This window comes from Cheilinus undulatus, linkage group 16 (genome assembly GCF_018320785.1).
Source record: "Cheilinus undulatus linkage group 16, ASM1832078v1, whole genome shotgun sequence".
Classification (NCBI taxonomy): Eukaryota; Metazoa; Chordata; class Actinopteri; order Labriformes; family Labridae; genus Cheilinus; species Cheilinus undulatus.
This window is the reverse complement of record NC_054880.1, coordinates 45,117,622-45,137,608: the sequence shown is the minus strand read 5'-3', so window position 1 is coordinate 45,137,608 and position 19,987 is coordinate 45,117,622. Positions and strand designations below refer to the sequence as shown.

At 40.9% G+C, this 19,987-nt stretch overlaps 1 protein-coding gene across 1 annotated transcript in view; it reads left to right on the top strand.

Annotated features, from left to right (window-relative positions):
* Positions 1–3,919: 3,919 nt before the first annotated feature.
* The window catches only part of fam49al (family with sequence similarity 49 member A, like), an 83,256-nt gene continuing 67,188 nt past the window's right edge, over positions 3,920–19,987 (top strand). Inside the window, exon 1 of the mRNA XM_041808264.1 lies at positions 3,920–4,199. The gene's annotated coding sequence lies outside the window, so the exon portion shown is untranslated. The remainder of the gene's footprint in view (positions 4,200–19,987) is intronic.

The window sequence follows — 19,987 nt, the reverse complement described above, 5'->3', positions numbered from 1 at the left end:
CGTAAGCTGCCTGTTATTATTGTTGGTTGTTTCGAACTATTCCCCTCTTGTGTGGATTCATTCATGATTTCATCAGTGCAGTGTTAATTTTGGAAGCTATTTTTGATTTTAGTCTTAGTTTAAGTCGTTAAATGAAATGCATTTTAGTTTTAGTCACATTTTAGTCATTTCTATCCTTTTTAGTGTTAGTCTAGTTTTAGTCCATAAAAAGTCCTCACATTTTGAGTCTTTACTTGTAGTCCAAGCATTTATTCTCTTGCTAAATCTGGTACCAAATCATTATATTGTGTTCTCTGCCAAACCTGGGGTCCCTGCTTTCTACAGCTGAGAGGCAGAATAGATAAAGATGCATTGTTTTTTTGGCAGATTTAACCACAGTGGAGAAATATCATGGATTTCGAATGTCTGACAAAAACATAATTACATTTCAATCTAGTTTTTGTCATCTTGACAAAAATAAAACTCAGTTTTTGTCAGTTTTAGTCATCACAGATCTATTTTTGTTAGTTTTAGTCTAGTTTTGTCATGGAAAAAAGACTGTCGACAAATAGTTTTAGTCATTAGTCGACTAAATTAACACTGCATTAGTGACAAGTTGGAGTCGACTCGACTTCTATCACATGCCAGTAAACTTTAAAAATTCTCAACTCATACAACCCCTAGCTGGTATTTTTAGATTCACAAATGGGGACACAGATCAAAAATGTGTGCAGAGATTTGCAAATTCATCCAAACAAGCGAGGTTAGGTGGACACAAGTAAGCCTGTAAGCCTGTGAGTCTGAGCTCAGGGTAAACAAACCCTCGCTATGTGCAGTTATGGATTTGTCACGGTAGAAGTGTTGCTAAAGTCACATGTTTATTGACATGAGAGGCCTGGCTAGGTTGTATCTGATGGTTGAGTGTATTTTCTAGTCTTTGAACAATCATTCTAAGGATCTGATTCAGATCAGGATTTAGGGGGTTTGCATTAAACTGATGTAAAAGACTGAAAAAACACATCTGACCTGCCAAATATCTAAGGGGCATGAGGCTTTTACTGCTTTATGGTTGTGAGAAATAATTTTGCAATTGAAATCATGATCGAGCATTGAATAGTTTAAAAAGGCATTTTGGTGGGAAAAAAAACATGTAGACTAGGGATGTAACAATATCAATATCTGATGGTGCAATAAAACCTCCATAAAGTCTGCAGTGTGGTATTTATCATAGCATCCTAAAGAAGAAGAACAAATGAAGATGTTTTTGATTGAAATAGCTCTGATTTCAGTAAATATGACCTCCTGATGCTACAAATTCAACAAATGACCATTTTCAGTTCTTTACAACCTTAAAAATGTTTTGCACCTCTGTTGTGCATAATAATGTGGAACAGTGCTTTTTGACTATTTAGGAAAATCAGAGAAAAATATCATTTGCATAATAACTTGGAACGCGGTGTACGTGTATTTAGTCAGCTGGAAAAAAACGTCTCCTTTCTATTCTGGCTGATAATAAACTCAAGAAAGGGTTTTTTCCTGCAATTAAACAGGCTTCTCTGCACATTTAGACTCAAAATAAGAGCTAAAAGCAGGATGACTTCCTGGGTTTATTTTTACTTGAACATCATTAGCCATACATGCCTTATGAATCAGACTTTGAGCAGATAGTGGGAGCAAATAATCTGCAATTTTCTGCCCAATCAGCTTCCCCCAATCCAATCTCAGTAAATCAGTCATGTACAGAGTATTATATTTGTCGTCTGTGTACATGTTTGCTTGAATATTTATGTATTTTTACAGATTTATAAGACTAATATCCCCACAGAAGAAACAGGGCTTGACATTAACATCTGCCAACTAGCCAAATGTGGGTAACAGAGCGACTTTAACTGACCGGTAGGCCGGTAGAATTTATCAGCGTCCTAACCTGTTTCTCTCTGTAAATGCCAGTGTTTAGGATTTAGATGCTTGTTGCAGTGAGGCAGATCTGCACACACAAGGGTCAAACTAATAGACTATTAAGAGGTCAAATTTCTCCCAAAATAACTGCAAAGTGGCTCGTCTCTCTTCAGAATACAGGAGGATAAACTCCTACACTTTGTCCTCTTATTTAAAGCTCCTCTGTCCGTAGAGGATCAGCGCTGTTGGAGTGTGTGTGTGCGTTACAGCTGAGTGTGTGTCTGTCGCTAGTGTGAGCAGGGTGTGCGGTGTTTAAATATTGCTGAATTAATATTCCCTTAATATTACCTATATTAATTCGAACATTTTAAAGATTTTAAAGTTTTATTTCACGTGTAAAGATGACAAGAGTTTAAAGAGATGAAGGAAGAGGAAGAGATTAGCGTGGATGCTGCTAAAGCGCCAGTTTTATCAGAACTTGACGACATTTCTTCTTTAAAAGAAGAACAAAGAATAGCAGTGAGTTGTTTTCTTTTCAAAAACGACAAAAGTCGAGTACTGACATGTCTATAGTTGCCATGTTTTGTGTTATTCCTAAGAAGCTGCACACGCGCAGCTCGCTAGCGTCTACGTCACATGCTTTGTTGCTCTGATTGGCCCGTAGAGATGTGACAGACAGAACGTTCACCCAATCATACTCCAAGGATTTTTCAGAGCCTCCGCCTTTTCTCAAAAGTTTCTTATTTAAGCTTTCCAAAATGGTTAAATTCAAGAAGTATGGCGTTTATTTTAGCGAAAAACTGTAATGGAAACTTCAGAGATCTACGTCTGCAGCCAGACCCCTCTTTGCTGTTTGCACGTATTAAACTTTGGTCTACACCTGCTCAAAAACTTTCTGCAAGGGTTTGAAACTCCTCAAGACTTCCTCTGCGCACTCTACACATATTTCTGCTCTTGTATTTTTTGATGAATCAACAAAAAGAAAACAGTGACAGGATTAAATTATTTCAGTGTGCCCTTGCAGCAGTGACTCCATAGTCTTCATGTTTTTAACCAGCGTACCCCTGCCACGGTGTCCTCAAAGACTCTCATGTAACCTGATTGTAAAAAGGCAGCAGGTCTTCCTAGCCTGATTCTATACTAAATTTGGCAGCGATACAAACTGTGGTGGAGCACTGCATGGCTGTGTTTGGTCTTTAGCTCTCTTTATGTTGTTCCAGTTCCCCCGGGTGGGGTGCCATAGACACTGGTCTGGGTACAAGACCACCACACAATAGACATTCTGTCCCCATTACCAGACGTACAAACACACACTCAAATGTACACCAATGTACACACAGTCACAATTTAATCACGGCTCATTTAAGCGTGCCCTGCCGTCGCTGCGACCCTGAAGTAAGAGTCCTAACGGGAGTTTTCCACATATTAACTTCAAACTGGGCACAGAAACCCACACAGTCACTGGGAGCATTTCATAAATGCCATCTCAGCTCTGCTGGTAACCACTCTTACAGTAAATATAAACTTAAACACGCTCACACTATCACCACAGATAATGTGTGTTCCCTTCCTTTCTGCAGCACAGTAGCTAAAGTGATGCTCTGCAATCACCCACACAGTGTTCAAAAATACCCTGCTGCACATCCTTACTCACCATGATTCACTTTCACACCGTGTGGACAGAAAAAGTCACTCTGCTGCTGAAACAATGTCAAACACAATACAAGTCTGCACACTCTCACTGAGACACATTCACAGAGTAGTGCCCCCCCCACCCCTCCTCTTACTGCCAGAAGGCTAGTGGGAGATGTTAGTCAAAGGGGGAGGGGGTGTTGTGAGGACATGCTGGATGTGTGGTGTGGTGGGGGTCTTTGTGAGCGAGCGTGGTAGGAGGAGAAGGGGAGAGGGAGGGGGGACATGGCGTTCTATTTCTCATAGACCGACAGCTGCTGTCTTTAGAGCTGAGAGAGAGAGGGAGAGAGAGAGAGAGAGAGGGAGGGCTGCGTGGCGTGAGCCAGTGCGTGTGCTCAGTGTTTAGGTGAATCCACAGCCCTCTGGCTCACAAGGATAAAGGAGTCTCTCCAAGGAAGACAGAGAAAAGCAGCACAAGGACTTCTCCCTCTTTTTTAAAGCATCCTCTGCCGTCTTTCTCTCCACTCTCTCCTCTTGCTATCCACCAGCTCCTGGTGTTTCTATTCTGCCTCCTTTTTTCCTCCATCTCTTTTGTTCCCTGCATCCGTCTCTGTTCCACCTCGATTCAGAAACAAGGAAGAGAAGAGAAGAGTCAGAGGCATCATCCTCTCCTCCTGCACGCCCAGCCGGTAAGCCAAGCTTCTTCCTTTTCTCTTTTTATCTCCTAGCATGCGCTTCAGGATGGGAGGAAGGGGCCCTACAGTCCCACCCTGCACCTTAAAGGGGAGGCTGCTGGAGGAGGAAGCTGTGGATGGATGTGGGTTGTTTGGCTGATGGTAGGTGGAGGACTGGCGTGGGTCAGGATCCCCGGGGCAGTGAATTTGGCCCTGACTACATCAAACCCTGTGGGACTGGTCATCTGGGGCTTGTCCTCTTTCACTGCAGTGCTTAGCCTGAGCAGCACGGTCACTGACAGTCACACACCTCAGAGATCTTCCTCCTCTGTGGATTAGCAGGAATGCAGCAGGACAAATCCACGTACGCTTGACTGTTGGTTTTTTAGTGATGGATGATGGTTTGGTCAGTGGACATATGTGACCTAGAACCATCACAGCTCATGCATCATATATCACACTGATGAACAATGTGGCTGAACTGCATGGGCTCCTCCTAGTCTGTCACAAACAGGAAAGTCAAGAAAAATGCTTCCAAGGATGCTCATGCTCTGCAAACAGCCTGCTAAAAACAAAAGCCTCAGATTGCACTGATGCTGATCAGAAGGGGTGGGTGCATGCGACTCGAGTGGAAAAAAAAGGGAGGAGAGAAGGAGGGAAAAACTGAATGGAGGGATGAATGAATGAGGGGCTAAGGCTTTTCAGGAGCGCTTCATTCCTTCAAATGTGGAGGAAAAATTTGGCAGAGGAATGGGCGTAGATGTGTTAGACGGGGAAGGGAGGGCAGAAAGGGGTGAAACTCCCTACCTACCTAGCGTGTGACTCTGCAGGTCTTTGTGTGGGCAGGGAGTGATGGATAAATATGAAGGTGGAAAGAGAAAGCGTGAGTGTTTATGGGTGGGTGGAGGTAGAAACAGATGAGAGAGGTGTGTAATTGAAAGATCTGGCTGCTGTATATCCCTCTGTAATCTACTGACTCAGGTTATAATCCTAGTGAGTAGATTAAACGATGATTTACTGCCATGTTGACTTTTACAACATGTTTGCAGAGACACACAAACACACAGGGTAATTTAATAATAGATAATTTGGTTTAAATGAGGTCATGTTACAGTGTCAGTATCTTTTGTTGTGTGATATAAATCACACATATAATGCAAGTATGTCTTATCTAATCATAGCTATCCATTTGCACACACTTCCCTACATATATGCATGTATTTATGCAGGATTGCACCTTTATTTAGAGATCATGCATGCAAGTATCAGCATGGTTGCATTTGCAAAATTTCCCCCGAGTGTAATAAATGCAACTTTGTGCAAAGATATTGCAAACATTTTTGCATTTTGCATATCTATAGGTAAAATATTTACATCTTAGTGATGCTTGGCATAGTTAATGACTGATATGTATACATACAGAAAGTGATATATAGGTCTCACTGTGCTATGTGCAGTCATTAATCAAAAATATGCAAATTAAAACACATTAACATGCATGAATAAAGAGCAAAGTGCACTGATCCAGCTAATAAGTGCATGCTTTATGCAAACTACTATGTTAATCAGCATGTAAGTCCATGTATAAGTATTTTTTTCTGTCTATGATGGAATGGTAGCTCCTGTGGTATTTACTCCGCTGTTGCTAGGACACTCCCTTTGAACATTTTAACCAAGCCTTTTCATTGGCCTGCCGCGATGATGCAAGATTCCCTCACCCCAAATCTTTCCTGAGCGCCCATAGAAACATGCCCGTCTGCATTTCCTCCTCTTTGCTCGCTCCTTCTCTGTCACTCTTTGTCTCTCAGCCCGCCTTCTCTCTCTCTCTCTCTCGCTTCCTGTCCATCAGCATCCCTCCTTGTGCTCTCTCCCTCTCTCTCTCCATCATTAACTCATTAATTCCCCTCTTCAGTCAGTATTTCTTTCCTTCCTCGCTCCTCCAGTCATCGCCTCTGTACGTTCTGTCACTTCCTCTTCCCTTCATCCAGTCAAAACGCTCTCTGCAAAATGGTGTTGGCAGCATGTGGCCGTGTCTTCCAGCACTGCACAATCGTTGTGTCCTGCTGTCTTGCAGAAGATTAATGCTCTGAATGTTTCACTATGTCCCATTTCCTCTGTTGGCATGAGGTGCAGCGTCTTATTATGTTGCCTTAGCATGTGTCAGGATTATCAGGTTTGACGCGGCAGAAGACAGGAACGGGGGGTTGGGGTGTCACGTTACGGCAGGTCTTTTTTATACATAAAATGCACATACACTTTTGTATCTCCATCTAATCTGCTTGACAGTATATACGCTTACATGAGCTATGCATTCATTGCAGCCACCCCAAGTTCACAGCTTCACAGCATATCCCATGATGCCTCATGTTCTGAGCAACAGAAGTGTGATATTACACACAGAGAGACTGGGAATAGAAGAGGAGGGCATGTGAGGTTAGTGAGAGTGGGGAAAAGGAGTAAAGGGGTAAACATAGGTGAGGTTGGGCGATGTTTGTTGCTTTCTCGGTATTTATCACCTGCCAAGCACTGCCAGCACATCTCATCAGGTGTAATGATGTGTAATGATCTCCTCCAGCCGTCACCGAGCTAAACACGGCCGAGGTCGCAACGAAACTGACAGTCGATAAAAAAAAAAAAGGCCCATGAGTGACGTGCACAATGACACGGAAACGTCTGCAGCTACTCTGAAATGTCATGGTTCACGCCTGGAAAGTATTTTGTCAAAATATTTCGACACTGAAAGATACAAATAGGTCAGCGGGGAAGAGGATTTTACAGCCTAAAGAAAAAAAAAAACGAAGAAAGAGAAACAAGAACATTGCTTGTTGCAGCAAAGGCCCTAAAGATCTTCCAAATGTTATCAGAGGCAAGCTTTATCTTTGACAGTTTGACCATGCAATAAATAATTTGTGCAAGAAAGGAGAGTTATTTCACACCCTAACCTTGGCTGAAATGTATAAAAAGAGCAGTGATACTTCAGTTCAGCTTTATTTGCTTAGAAAAGCTTATCAAACAGTGCTCCTGTATAGATTTGTTCAACTAAATTGCGTTGAATCCTTTAATTGAAAAAATACATCATCCATATGTTAGTCCATGTGTCTGTCTGCCCGATTTCCTCAAAAATCCACGCTTTATCTGGACTTCTAATCTCGTTGACGGGTCGACCCATCTGTCGAGCGGAAACATCTGTCATTCAAACATCTGTCAGACGACATTCATGATTGATGCTCCTTTTGTTTCCAGAGATTAAATTAGACTAGGCCGGGTTTGAGGTTATTTTAGATGGTAAGCTGTGATCTGTCTCTACCTGGTAATCTAGTGGTTTTTAAGCTCAGAAGTCAGGGATTATTCCTCTGATCAGAGATGATCCTGTTACAGAGGGGCAGACGAGTGAGGGAGGGTCTCAGTGTTCAGAAGTGTATTTATTACACTTTAGGTTGGAGAGGTGCTGACAGAAGGGAAACTGAACATGCTGCTCCTGCAGAAAACACAATCTGAAATGTTAGGTTACATCAGAAAGGTGTGTCACAGTTTATAAAATGTGCTGATTTTCTTTCTTCAGGTGTATCTAAAGAATTGGATGAAAATTTCCAGCCATTAAATTAAATACATACTCTAGCCTAGCTTTAACAAAGTCTGTCTACCAGTGACAGTAAGGTTGGCTGCACACTAGACAGTTTTTAAATCAAAAAATGTTTTCAAAAATGTGGGACATAAGTACAGAGCCCCGGAAGATTCCTTAAATTTTACTTCGATATTGGCCTGACATGTAAAGACATTCAATCGTCGCATGCACACTTTTCCTATCAGCAAATGGATTGGAGAGAATTTTGAGTCCCTCGTAGTAAAAAGTTGGATCTGGTGGAACTGGTGGAATTCATCAGCAACCAGTTGCAGTCCTCCGGACAGCTGCACAGGTACAGATGGGTGTATGCCAAATGCAGAGGGCAAGGACTACGTGTAAGGAAAGAGGATGTACGAATGGTTTTGAAAAGATGGATCCCAGAGGGGTTTCATTAAGACAAGCGAGACATTTATGAGGACAGAACTACTTCGCAAAAGGAGTTAACTTCATCTGGACTCATACGAAAAACTGAAGCCATACGGGATATGAATCAATGGGAGTATTGATGGCTTTTCAAGGAAAGTCATATGGCTTAATGCCTACACAACATTTGGCATACACCCGTCTGTAACCATGAAGCTGTCTGGAGGATTGCAACTGGTTGCTGATGAATTCGACCAGGTTCGCCAGATCCAAGTTTTACAACGAGGGAGTCCCCTTTCACCCAAAATTCTCTTTAAATGCCTTTCTCTGATACAAAAAGCGTGCCTGCGACTAAGCACAGATTGAATGTCTTTTTAGTTGAGTCCAATTATGAAGTAAAATTTAATGAATCTCCCCCACGGATGCTCGTCCTCTGTTGTTTTGGTTGGTTTGACCTGGAAGTAGTCACTGTTACGTCATTTCAATCTACTTTTCTGTGAGATCTCGCAAACTGTTTCCAAAAGAAAAAAAAAATCCCCATCATCATTTTTATTTTTTCACCCCATGTTCCTTCCAGAGCTTGGTACATTGGGACCATTAAGAATTATTTTTCATCTTACTATCCTCTGAATTCACGCACTGGATTGTGAGATCTTGCAGAAAGCTGTGACTTTAGTTCAATCAGATTAGACTTGTTAACGATAATTTATTTTACATATTCAATGAAAGAGAAATGTTTAAAGTCCTTGGTGATTAGATTGATTAGACTATTTGAAGGGTTGTGGGGCAAACAGCAGGAAAAGGATACCCCCACCCCGGTGGTGGTGTTTAGGGATGCAGGATCAGATAAGGAGTAGACCAGTGTTAAATTCGTCAACTAAAACTATGACTAAAGTTATCCGTCAACAGCATTTGTTCCATGACAATAACTAGACTAAGACCAACAAAAATGGATCTGTGATGACTAAAACTGACAAAAAGTAAGTTTAGTTTTTGTCAAGATGACTAAAACTAGACTAAAATGTAAGGTAGTTTTTGTCGGACATTCAAAATCCATGATATTTCTCCACTGTGGGTAAATCTGTCAAAAACAATGCATCTGTATCTATTCTGCCTCTCAGCTGTAGAAAGCAGGGACCCCAGGTTTAGCTGAGTGCAGAAAACACACTACCATGATTTGGTACCAGATTTAGGCAAGAAAATAAATGCTTGGACTAAAAGTAAAGACTAAAATGTGGGGACTTTTTATGGAGTAAAAGTAGACTAAAATCTTTTGAGTTTTTGTCGACTAAAACTAAAAGACGTTTCGTCTAAAGACTAAGACTTGAATTTAAAATAGCTGCCAAAATTAACTCTGGAGTAGAATGAAAGCTGGAATGAGGTGGCTGGGGTGGAGGAGACCTGTGAGGATCTGGACTAGATGCTGATTAACTGAATGGAGGTGGCTGGGGTGGAGGAGGGTTGCAGCTTCAGCAAAGAACGACAGGCTGACTGTGAAAGAGAGAATGCCGGGTTTAAAATCTGACAGGTGCATGATAATTGGTCAGACTATGGTGTGGCAGAATCTGATTTGCTGAGTACTTAGGAGAGTGAACGCCCATAATCAGCTGATCACCAGAGCAAGAAGAGAGAAAGAATGGAAAAGGGTGGGATAAGAACGAGTGGTGATGAAAGAATGAGCAGAAACAGTCTTCCTGCTTAAACTTGCACTCCATAGCATCTGATTGCCATAACTCTTCTGTTCACTTTCATTGGTTTTTATATATTTTCCTGAAGACAGGCAGTCTTCAAAGGCAGCCTCTGACACAGGAGGGAGGTTGAGGATTATTCTGACACAAAATCATTTGGCTTGCAACCTCCTATCCAATCATCAAAGGCTTAACATCATCAGGCATGTGCCCATCCTAAAGTAACCTTGCAAAGATGGTGGACTGCCCAGATTCTGTGTCTGTAATCACGAGGCCATAGCTGTAGTTTTATCAGAATTAGATGTTTCTTTATTGAAAGAAGAGCACCTGATTTGGTAGATGTATTTTTGTGTGTTCCTGCCCTTTTGACAGTATTTACCAGCAGGATTTTGTATAAAGATGCTCAAATAACATCACTCATCTTTTGAAATAATTCTCTTGATCATAGCAGGTGAGCTGCATGTGTGAATAAAGACTCATTGTTGATGAGATGGTGTACTGCAACCATCATCAGTTTCAAGCAAACCGAATGGTGCAACTAGGCCTATCATCAGAGACAAACCAAGGGTCAAAAAGTGTTAAAGGTCTAAGATCACAGACCCACCTAGTACCCACCTGTCCTAGTAGCTGTACTCCATGGCTGGCCCCTTATAATCCTGAAAGTTTTCTCTGTCCTTGAGGCTGTTCCTGGTGGCTCCGCTATCATGTGACCCCCTAATTCCCAGGAGACCAAGTGTGTGATGGAGAGACTGGCCTGAGAAGCCCCTGCAACCCACCTCAGTGGGTTTGCAACAGGCCGTCCATCCTCGGGCCCTGCACTCCTCCACCAGGTCAAAACATTTTGCACTCTTGTGCTCATGAGCTTCCTCTATCTGGTCTTCCCAGGGGACAGTGAGTTCTATTATGACCACCTGTTTGGATGCCTCTGATGTTGGGACCAGATCTGGCCTGAGTGTCCTCACAATGTGGTCCGGTAATTCAAGTTGCCGTCCCAGGTCATCCTAGAGCAGGTGTATAGGACAATATCATCAACAGACAAAAATGTGGAAACAACGGCGTAAAAAGCTGAATTTTTAACCTGACACATCACTCCACAGATAGTGTATTTACGTATCAATGCATGGACCGTAATTATATATCAATTTTTAAAAAAATAAGTAAAAATGGTGGACAAATATACCTGGGTGACCCACCTGTAAATCACCTATGTGTGTGAAATACGTCATACATTCACTCTAAACATTTTATTTTGAAAGGTTCTGTTCTTCCTAACACTGTCTATGGACCGTTGCTAAGATGGATGAAATGCATCCGAGTTTGGGACGTCACCACAGTTCACCTTGCAGCCTAATGGTCACAACTATGCCTTTAGGAGAAAAGGTGTGCTTGTACGCTCACTCGCTAGCTGCAGTTACACAAGCTTTTTTTTTTTTCAAGTTAAATTACTTTTAATCTGAGATTTAAATTTCTCTTTTCACATGGAGGCTAAAAGATGCGATATGTGCTCAAGCATCAAACATTTGATCAGAATAAAACTGCTCTGAATGTGCACAGCATTGTCCCACTGGTCAAACTCACTGAAAATTCACCTTTGTTGTAAAAAAACACTATCAGATTATTTTTTCAAAAATATTGGATAGTTCTACACTCTTGTGTCTGTACCTCATATTATCTTTATTTTTACTTAAGTAGTGAAAGTTGCATTTGTAACAGACCAGTTTCGTTTTGTACCCGCCATGTTTCTGTCCGTTAAGTAAATAACGAAACATGAGGACGTCATATCGAGTAGGGCAGACAGGCACACCAGGGCCAGCCAAACCAGACAGTTTTTAAATCTTAAGGTTTTTGTAAAATGTGGGAGACAACAGTCATCAGGACAATTCAAACAATTTTTCATCTTTAATCATAGACTGCAGAAAGAATTGGACAAACCCTGTGTGACGTCAGTCGTCTGCTTACAACAGGCGGACTCAAACAGCTCTTGAAGCCAATCCATGGAGGCTTTCATATTGAAATTGCGGTCTCAACCAAACTTTGGATCAACCTAATGGCCCGCCCATTAAGCACAACTTCCTGTCAGCCTGCTAGCTAGCTTTCTGGTTGACAGAAACGGAGCCTCTGCCTGTCGAGCTATCTGTCAATCACATGAGACGGGCCAATCAGCTTTCATCCTAAATATAATCCAAACAATCGTGGTACAAAAAAATTCACCCCCCGTACAGTGGGAGCACAATAAGACACTAGCTAATGAGACACGTTTGGTGTTTTGAACCAGGCTGTAGACCAGTTCATTTCTAGTGTCAAAACCGGCCGTTTAACATGTGTCCAGGCTGGACTTCCGGTGTTCCTGCAGTCAGTCTAAAATGGACACTCGCGGTACAGAAATTTTTTGCACTTCCGCATTGGCTTCATTTTTCAGGACCGGAGGTTGCTGCTTGTCTTTAATGCTCTGAACGCACACACGACACGACTCAGCCGGACTGTCCAATCACTGGAGGCCACACCTGCCGACCTCCCAACGACCTCGCAGGATCATGTGATCATGTGTGAAAAACAAACAAACAAACAAACACGGATGTCTGTCGATACCCTATTGCTGTCCCTCCACAACAGGCTGTCCTAACATGTGTTACAAGTGCATCAAAAATCATAAAACAAAGGAAAGACTCAGGATGAAATCCTGGCTGGCAAATCTTGCCTCAAATCAGGCTCCTGTAGTGTGTGACCAACCAAAGACAAAAATCACCCCAAAGAGAGACAGTTTTAATGGAGACTGACCATGAAGCATTTTTACTACAAGTGGTCCATGTAAACATAGTTTTTAAGGGCACTGAGCTAGTAAGCAGGCACACCTTATTCTAGCCTCTGGTTTTGCAGTGCCCTGCACCAGTGATGTGCATAACCAACATTTTTCTACATATATGCTTTTGAAATTTCTTTTTTAAACAAACAAGATCTTTTTGTGTTAATAGTTAAACTGAGTGTCTAGCAGATGGATTTTTATACTTTAGCAACAGGTTTTATGCTGAGTTGAGCTAACAACCTGCTAACTCTTGCTCTGATGTGATTTAGATATAACCAACTTCCTCACTTGTATGAGATTATAAAAATCAGTGGTTCCAAACCTTTTTACCTTCGGGCCCCTCCTACTCGTATCTCAGCCCCCCGAGGCCCACATACAAAAATTAAAAATCAATTTTAATTGTTTTCACTGACAAAATCCCAACTTGATTTCTAAACTATCCATTATTATGATTGTCTATGAGGGCCACTCGAGAAAACTTAATAATAAAGAGGAGCTGCTATTGTTCTAACCTTGCAAAGCAGAGGGATTCGCCTGTTTCCTTGTTTCTTACTGGCGAATCTATCTTGCGAAGCTCCCGGTCAGAAAGTGACAGGACCAATCAGCAATGAGGGGCAGTACTTTCAGGCGCGGTGGAGTTGTGACGTAAACAAGCAGCAACAAGAGGCTGGTGCAATTATGGCGGAAGAGCTTAGCGTGGATGCTGCTAAAGCTCCAGTTTTATCAGAACTTGACGACATTTCTTTGTTAAAAGAAGAACAAAGAACAGCAGTGAGTTGTTTTCTTTTCAAAAACAACAACAGTCCTTTAGAAATCAAATGTCTATAGTCGCCATGTTTCGCGTTATTTCTCAGTAGCTGCGCATGCGCACATCGGTAGCGGCTATGTCACGCGTTTTGTTGCTCTGATTGGTCTGTAAAGATGTGACAGACAGAACATTCATCCAATCACACTCCTAGATTTTTTTTTTAAATCCTCAGCCCTTTCCCAAACTCTTAGTATTGAAGGTTTTCCATCCATCTGGTGTGTCAGATGGCTAATGTTGAAAAAAATTAAAATTTTTACCCTAAAAGTAGTGAATGTATGTGAACCAAGACTTTAAATTTCAAGAATATAAAGTTGAAAGGTCAAAAATCCAACCTCTGTTTTCAGCTTGGTTTCTTGTAAATTTTGACTTTACACTGTTGTTTATTTATCATTTTGAAAACTTGGATATTTTTCAGTATCTAAAGTCAAAATTGAAGTCTTTTCAAACCCTGAAATCCTGAGTTTTTCTTGTAAAGATACAACTTTATGATCATAAAAGCTTCCATTTTTTTTTGCTCAAAAATTAACAGATCCTCTTTATTTAAAACAAACAAACAAAAAAAAAAAACAAAAAGTGCTTTTAGTGGCCCTTACACACCATCTTACATTACATTTCTAATCCTGATTTTAAAAGAATATACTGCTGGCGTTGGGCCCTTGTATCACCATTTTTTATTATTTTAATATTTTTTATGTATTGTACCAGTGCTATTAGCCAACCTTTACATCCGTCAGTTGGTTTTAAGGATAAGTACTGAAAACTGATCTCCAGTTTTAGAAACTGACAGACCTGTTGTTGTCCTTGAGGGTTGCTTAACAATGATTCAAGAATCAATGAGCCAGTGGACGGCAAAAACAGTGAAGTGGAGAAAAGAGGCAGAGATGTAAGCGTCTATGAGTGCTTCCATCATGACCGTCACACCAAGTTTCCTCAGTTCAGCCATCTTTATAGTAAGAGCTTATTTTTACATATGGATTTCTACCATGACCCTCAGAAACAAACAGCCTCTGCTGATTGAGCATCACTCACTAGATTTTTACACGCTTTTGCATTTCTGTGTCATTTCCGCTTTGCTCTCTATAAACTCTGATCGGCCTAAATTTCCTCACCAACAAACCGTATTGGCGATATTGATGTTAAATAGAACCAGAGGGCTGCTCATCGACACTAGTGAACAACAGCTGTATTGATAACTGACTATTCTATTCAGATCTTATTACACACATAAAGTGGAAATCTCTTCTGTTATTGCCATAGAAGAGCGAGGCGAACAGGCCCGGTCACGTCTGATCAGGAGGAGAGTCACTGTGGCTCTTCGTGCTCTTGTCTTACTGTGTTACATCGCAGAACGAGGATGTTAACGGATTCTAATAAGAGTGTTCAGTATTCTCCATAAGTGCCATCCAACGCAGAGAGTTAAAGTAATGTGATCTACGAGTTATCAGATCTGGGCTCCCTTGTCAGGGAAAATTAAATCCCACCATCTCCTGAATCTATTTTTTCACTTTTCATCGGGCTGTATCAAAGAATAGTTTTAATTAAAGAGTCCCTCAGTTCAAAACTTGTTAGGCAAGTTTTTCAAAAGTCTTCAGTTTCAATTCTCTGAAAATAAGTGAATGGAGGATTACATTATCAGATAAATCATCTTAAATAGAATCTTCAGGAAGCAAATTTAGTGAATTTAGGGCTACCAAGGAATCTCTAGAAATGCACTGGCAGAGATCAGCGTGGATATCTGCCATCTCCAACGTTCGTAAAACAAAATGAACCCGCCATATTTCCCCAAACACATCAATGATACGTTAGCATGATACAAAAGTCCTTTTTATCATTTTTACACTTTTTATTTGTTTTCTACAGGCCTCTGTGCTGTCGGGGAATTGTATGAAACTTTTGAGAGCATTCTGGATCAAATTCAGAGTCCCATCTCTCTGCACAGCACGGAGGCCGCTTTGCAGAAAGATCAAGCTCAAATCCATGAGAAGAGCAAAACCTCAGAGGTGTCATAAAAAGTAAGAGCAGACAGCAGCAAGGAATATTTTCTACCATCTACCAGTCTCTGCAGATATGATGTGTTAGTCTATGGTAGCAACGCTAGGAAGAAGATGCTGAAGCCCTGACATCATTAAAGGGATAATGTCACAAACATTAGGGGGGCGCAGGGCTCTGATGCTGTCAAACATCGATGTACAGACTGTTGGCCAAAACCTCACATCTCCAAAATCACCACTTTTTAGGGAATGACAAAAAAGAAAATGGATCATTCCTTTATTTTAACATTGAATGGTGGTAGTCAGAATCTTTTAAGAAATCTAGGATTGGTTAAAGCAGTGGTTCTCAACCTGGGGGTCAGGACCCCATTGGGGGTCGCGAAACACCAAGAAGGGGTCACCAGATGCCTTAAAAAAATGGAGGACACTTTTGAAATGTTTTTTTTTTTCCCCCACCCAATTTCGTCATATTATTCGCCACTTTTCACCAATTTTGTACAATTTGGACCCATTTTCATCCCTTTCACCAACAATTCTTGCAAATTTTAACTAATTTTTGCCACGCTAAACCCATTTTTAGCTATTTCTAACCCTTTACACTACATTATCAAATCTACATTATCTTATCAAATTCTCACCACTTTCTGTATATGTTGCATCTGTTGACCGATTATTGCCACTATCAACCCCTTTTTATCCCATTTTACGCCCATTTTTTTTACTATTTTAATTCTGTTTTTAATATTTTTAAGATGACAGTATACTATGGCACAAATGACTTAGAAAAAGATATCTGTTTCTGTGTTAAGAGTGGTTATTATTCATGTTAAATAAAAAATATGGATATGGATATCTAGCTAACTTTACAATGGACCCTGATTTTCCTGACCTCCATTGGCCCCCAGTCTGGCTGGGTCCCAGAAAGCTCTCACATTTATCCCCCTTATGGACGGCCTTGTCTGCACATGACTATTCTTGAATGTTCATGGCTGTGTTCAACCATCTTCAGGTACAGTGGGGGTCCCCGGTCTCTTGCTCCTTTATTCTGGGGGTTGTGGGCTGAAAAGGTTGAGCACCATTCCCTAAAGCACTTTGGTGTTGTTTTTTTCTACATACAGCCAAAAAAGAATGAAATTAGCAACCTTACCTCCTTGCTGCTGGTAGGATTTTGATATCTAAGCAGATGTAGGGTTATATGCAGGCTGCATATAGACAGTTAAGCCAGTGTGGCGATGCAATGCAATTCAGCAGTTGGACCAAAGAATCTCCTGGATTTTTACCTGTTTTCAGCATGGCTCATAAAACAGTACAGGTCTCACCTGTTTTTTCATTTATAAAAATGCTACAGAGACTTTTTTTAACTCCTCTGTTCAGATTGTATTAAGGCGTAGAGCTTTGCATAGTTATTAGCATGGTTTATTTGACTGGCAGGTGCACCGTAGATGTTTAAGCCTGTCTTAGCTTCACTTCTGCCTGTTACCAGGGTTACCAGCATTTCCACTGTGGTGACCGCCATCATAGGCCTCACCAGAAGCCAGTGGGTGATGTCACTGAGTCTACATCCATGTTCTATATAGTCAACAATTATATTTGAGTGGCAAAGCTGTGTAAATTGCATGCTATTAACATACTGTACAGTACATACTGTACTGTAGGTGTGTGTAACAGTGGAAGAGATTATACCTGTTGCACAACCATGCAGTAAAAAGCATTGCTTTAGTGCTTTAGAGTGTTTACTGCAATCATTGCCAGTTTCATGTGTCGTGCTGCTCAGTAACCAAGGAGGTGGGAGGCTCAGCAGAAAGTCAGTCATCACTTCTGTATGTGATAGCTCTGCAGCTGAAAAATAAATTTAATATGGAATGCCAAAAAGTGCAGCTTTTAAAATTGCTGTTTGATCAAATTAAACCAATAAGAACAACAAAAGAAAAATAAAATGTCAAACTCAAACACATTTAGCAATGTTTTTTTGTCTCCATAGCCTTCTGTTTTCTCAAGCTACCCTTCCCCAGAGAAACAAGTAAATAATATGTCACAAATTACAATAATATATTCCTTCAGATTCTAATCTACAAGAGTCACTGACTTACCCTCAAATTACACATACTTGGTCTGCAGCACTCTGGACCTTTCTAGCCGGTGTTATGACCAGCTCGTAGGGGAAGGCCCACACAGTAAGCCTGCAATTGTGTCATGATTTTATCCAAAACAAAGCAAGAACCAAACCAAAACAGAAAAAATAGAGTCTGCTGTCCTGGGAAAGCAAGCCTGCTTTTATGTCCTTCTGCATGGTGTAACCTATTAAGCAATCCCAAGTTGGTGACGCCTTCATGCCATCAACAATCCCACCACCAAATGGAGCCAAACCTGCTGTGGGTTTTACTAGCTGTGCGTAAGTTCAAGTGTAGCCTAGTTTGAAGGTGTTGCACCAGCTGAGAGAGTTTCTAGACAGGCTGAAGTTACAACTTAAATCTTACACCTACCTCATACTAGGTGTAAAGTCCTCTGTAGAATATGGCTGTCATTGTGATAATTCTCAGAGAATGGGATAACTCGGAGGGTGACGAGGAGTTGAGGATTTTACCGGTAATTTGGTGTCAGCGAGGGTTCTCCATGATCAGTAACACTGGTGTTTTCCATGAGCGGAGATCATTTCAGTCGTCTACTGTTAAATACTCTCATGTTTTTAGTGTTTTCACCAATAGATGTCAGTCTTATTTTTTATAAAATCTCTAGGTTTTGGTTCCAGGTTTTAACGATCACCTGTTCAAAATTCTTTTTCATATTTGTCATCCACACTTAACGCCGTTTGAGGATTAGCGGCAGTTAGCATAAGTTATTTCCAGATGTTAGCCTGTTTGGGGACAATCCGACACGAGTGGCAGCTCTGTAACAAACCCTGGGTAAAAAAATACCTTTCACTGATTGGTTGAATCAAGTGAAAATTTCACATCTGCAACAATATTTTTCTTAGTTTGGATGTGAATTTCTACCAGTTAAGATCAACCTTATGTCTCTGTGGTGAAACCAAACAATGGCACAGCTTAAGTTAGAACTATTTTTCTTTATTTTTTTTAAAGATTTATTTCCGTGCCTTTATTAGATAGAGGAGGACAGTGGATAGACTTGGAAACAAGGAAGAGAGTGGGGAGAGACATGCAGGAAATGGTGCCACAGGCCGGGCTTGAACGCGGGCCACCAGTGTACATGGTGAGTGCTTTAACCACTCGACTACCGGCGCGCCCCAGAACTTAACTAATTTTAACGTGGGGTTTAGTGTGGACTGTACACCAGAACTCAAGTCAGAACTTATGCATATCTGGTGCAACAGACTGAACAACAGAAAGACAAAACAACCAGTACCAAGGCACAGAAAACTAAAATACATTTTGCTATCTTGACAAAAACTAAGCTTGCTGTTTGTCCGTTTAGTCATCAAAGATCTATTGCTTCCCAGTCTCAGTCTAGACTTTCTCATGGAATAAAGGTTGTCCATAAAGATTATTAGTCGTAGTTTTAGTTGACAAAACTAGCACTGCTCTGGAGATATGGGCCAAGTCTATTTAAACAGGATGCTGCTTCAAATGTTTCAATCCACCAGAAGCAGATCGATCCAAACAGGAACGAGAACGCACAAAACATCCGGTAAATTTCAATGTAGATCTGCTAAATGCTGTTTTTCTGTTCATTGTGAGGTAAATTTATTGAGTAAAAATTTTGCCAACACCAGAGCAGAATGAGCATTACACTCCACTGGGAGGCCTTGACCCCACACTGGGAACCAGTGCATTCACTAATTTCCTCATTTCTGACAACTTTACTGGACTACTTCACAATAAAAAGGAAACTGTTGTACTCATGTCACTGAGGTATCTTTTGGCCCCAGAACAGAATATTGCAAACGACAATAGGCTTTAGAAAATTAGTAAAAAACAAGTAGGCCCTCTACTACATGGTTCTCAACCTGGGGGTCAGGACCCCATTGAGGGTTGCAAAACACCAAAAAGGGGTCACCAGATGCCTTAAAAAAATAGAGAATACTTTTGAAATGATTTTTTTCACCCAATTTCGTCACTATTATTCACCACTTTTCATCAATTTTGCACAGTTTGGACCCATTGTCATCCCTTTTACCAACAATTTTTGCTAATTTTAACACATTTTTGCCACTCTAAACCCATTTTTTAGCAATTTCTAACCTTTTACACTACCTTTTACTGCCACTTCTTAACAAATTCTTGCCATTTTCTGTATATTGTTGTCTCTGTTGACCCATTATTGCCACTATCAACCTCTTTTTATCCCATTTTATGCCCATTTCAACCACATTTCACTGTTTGATATGTCGATTTAAACCAGTTCAACCCATTTCTGCCTATTTATCTGCCCCATTTCACCAGTTTTTGCCACTTTTTAATCCCCTTTTACCACTTTTTGTGACTGTTTTTGCCTCTTCAACCCATTTTTGCCATAGTTTTGCCTTTTTTGCCACTGTTATCAAATTTATGCCACATCTAACCCATTT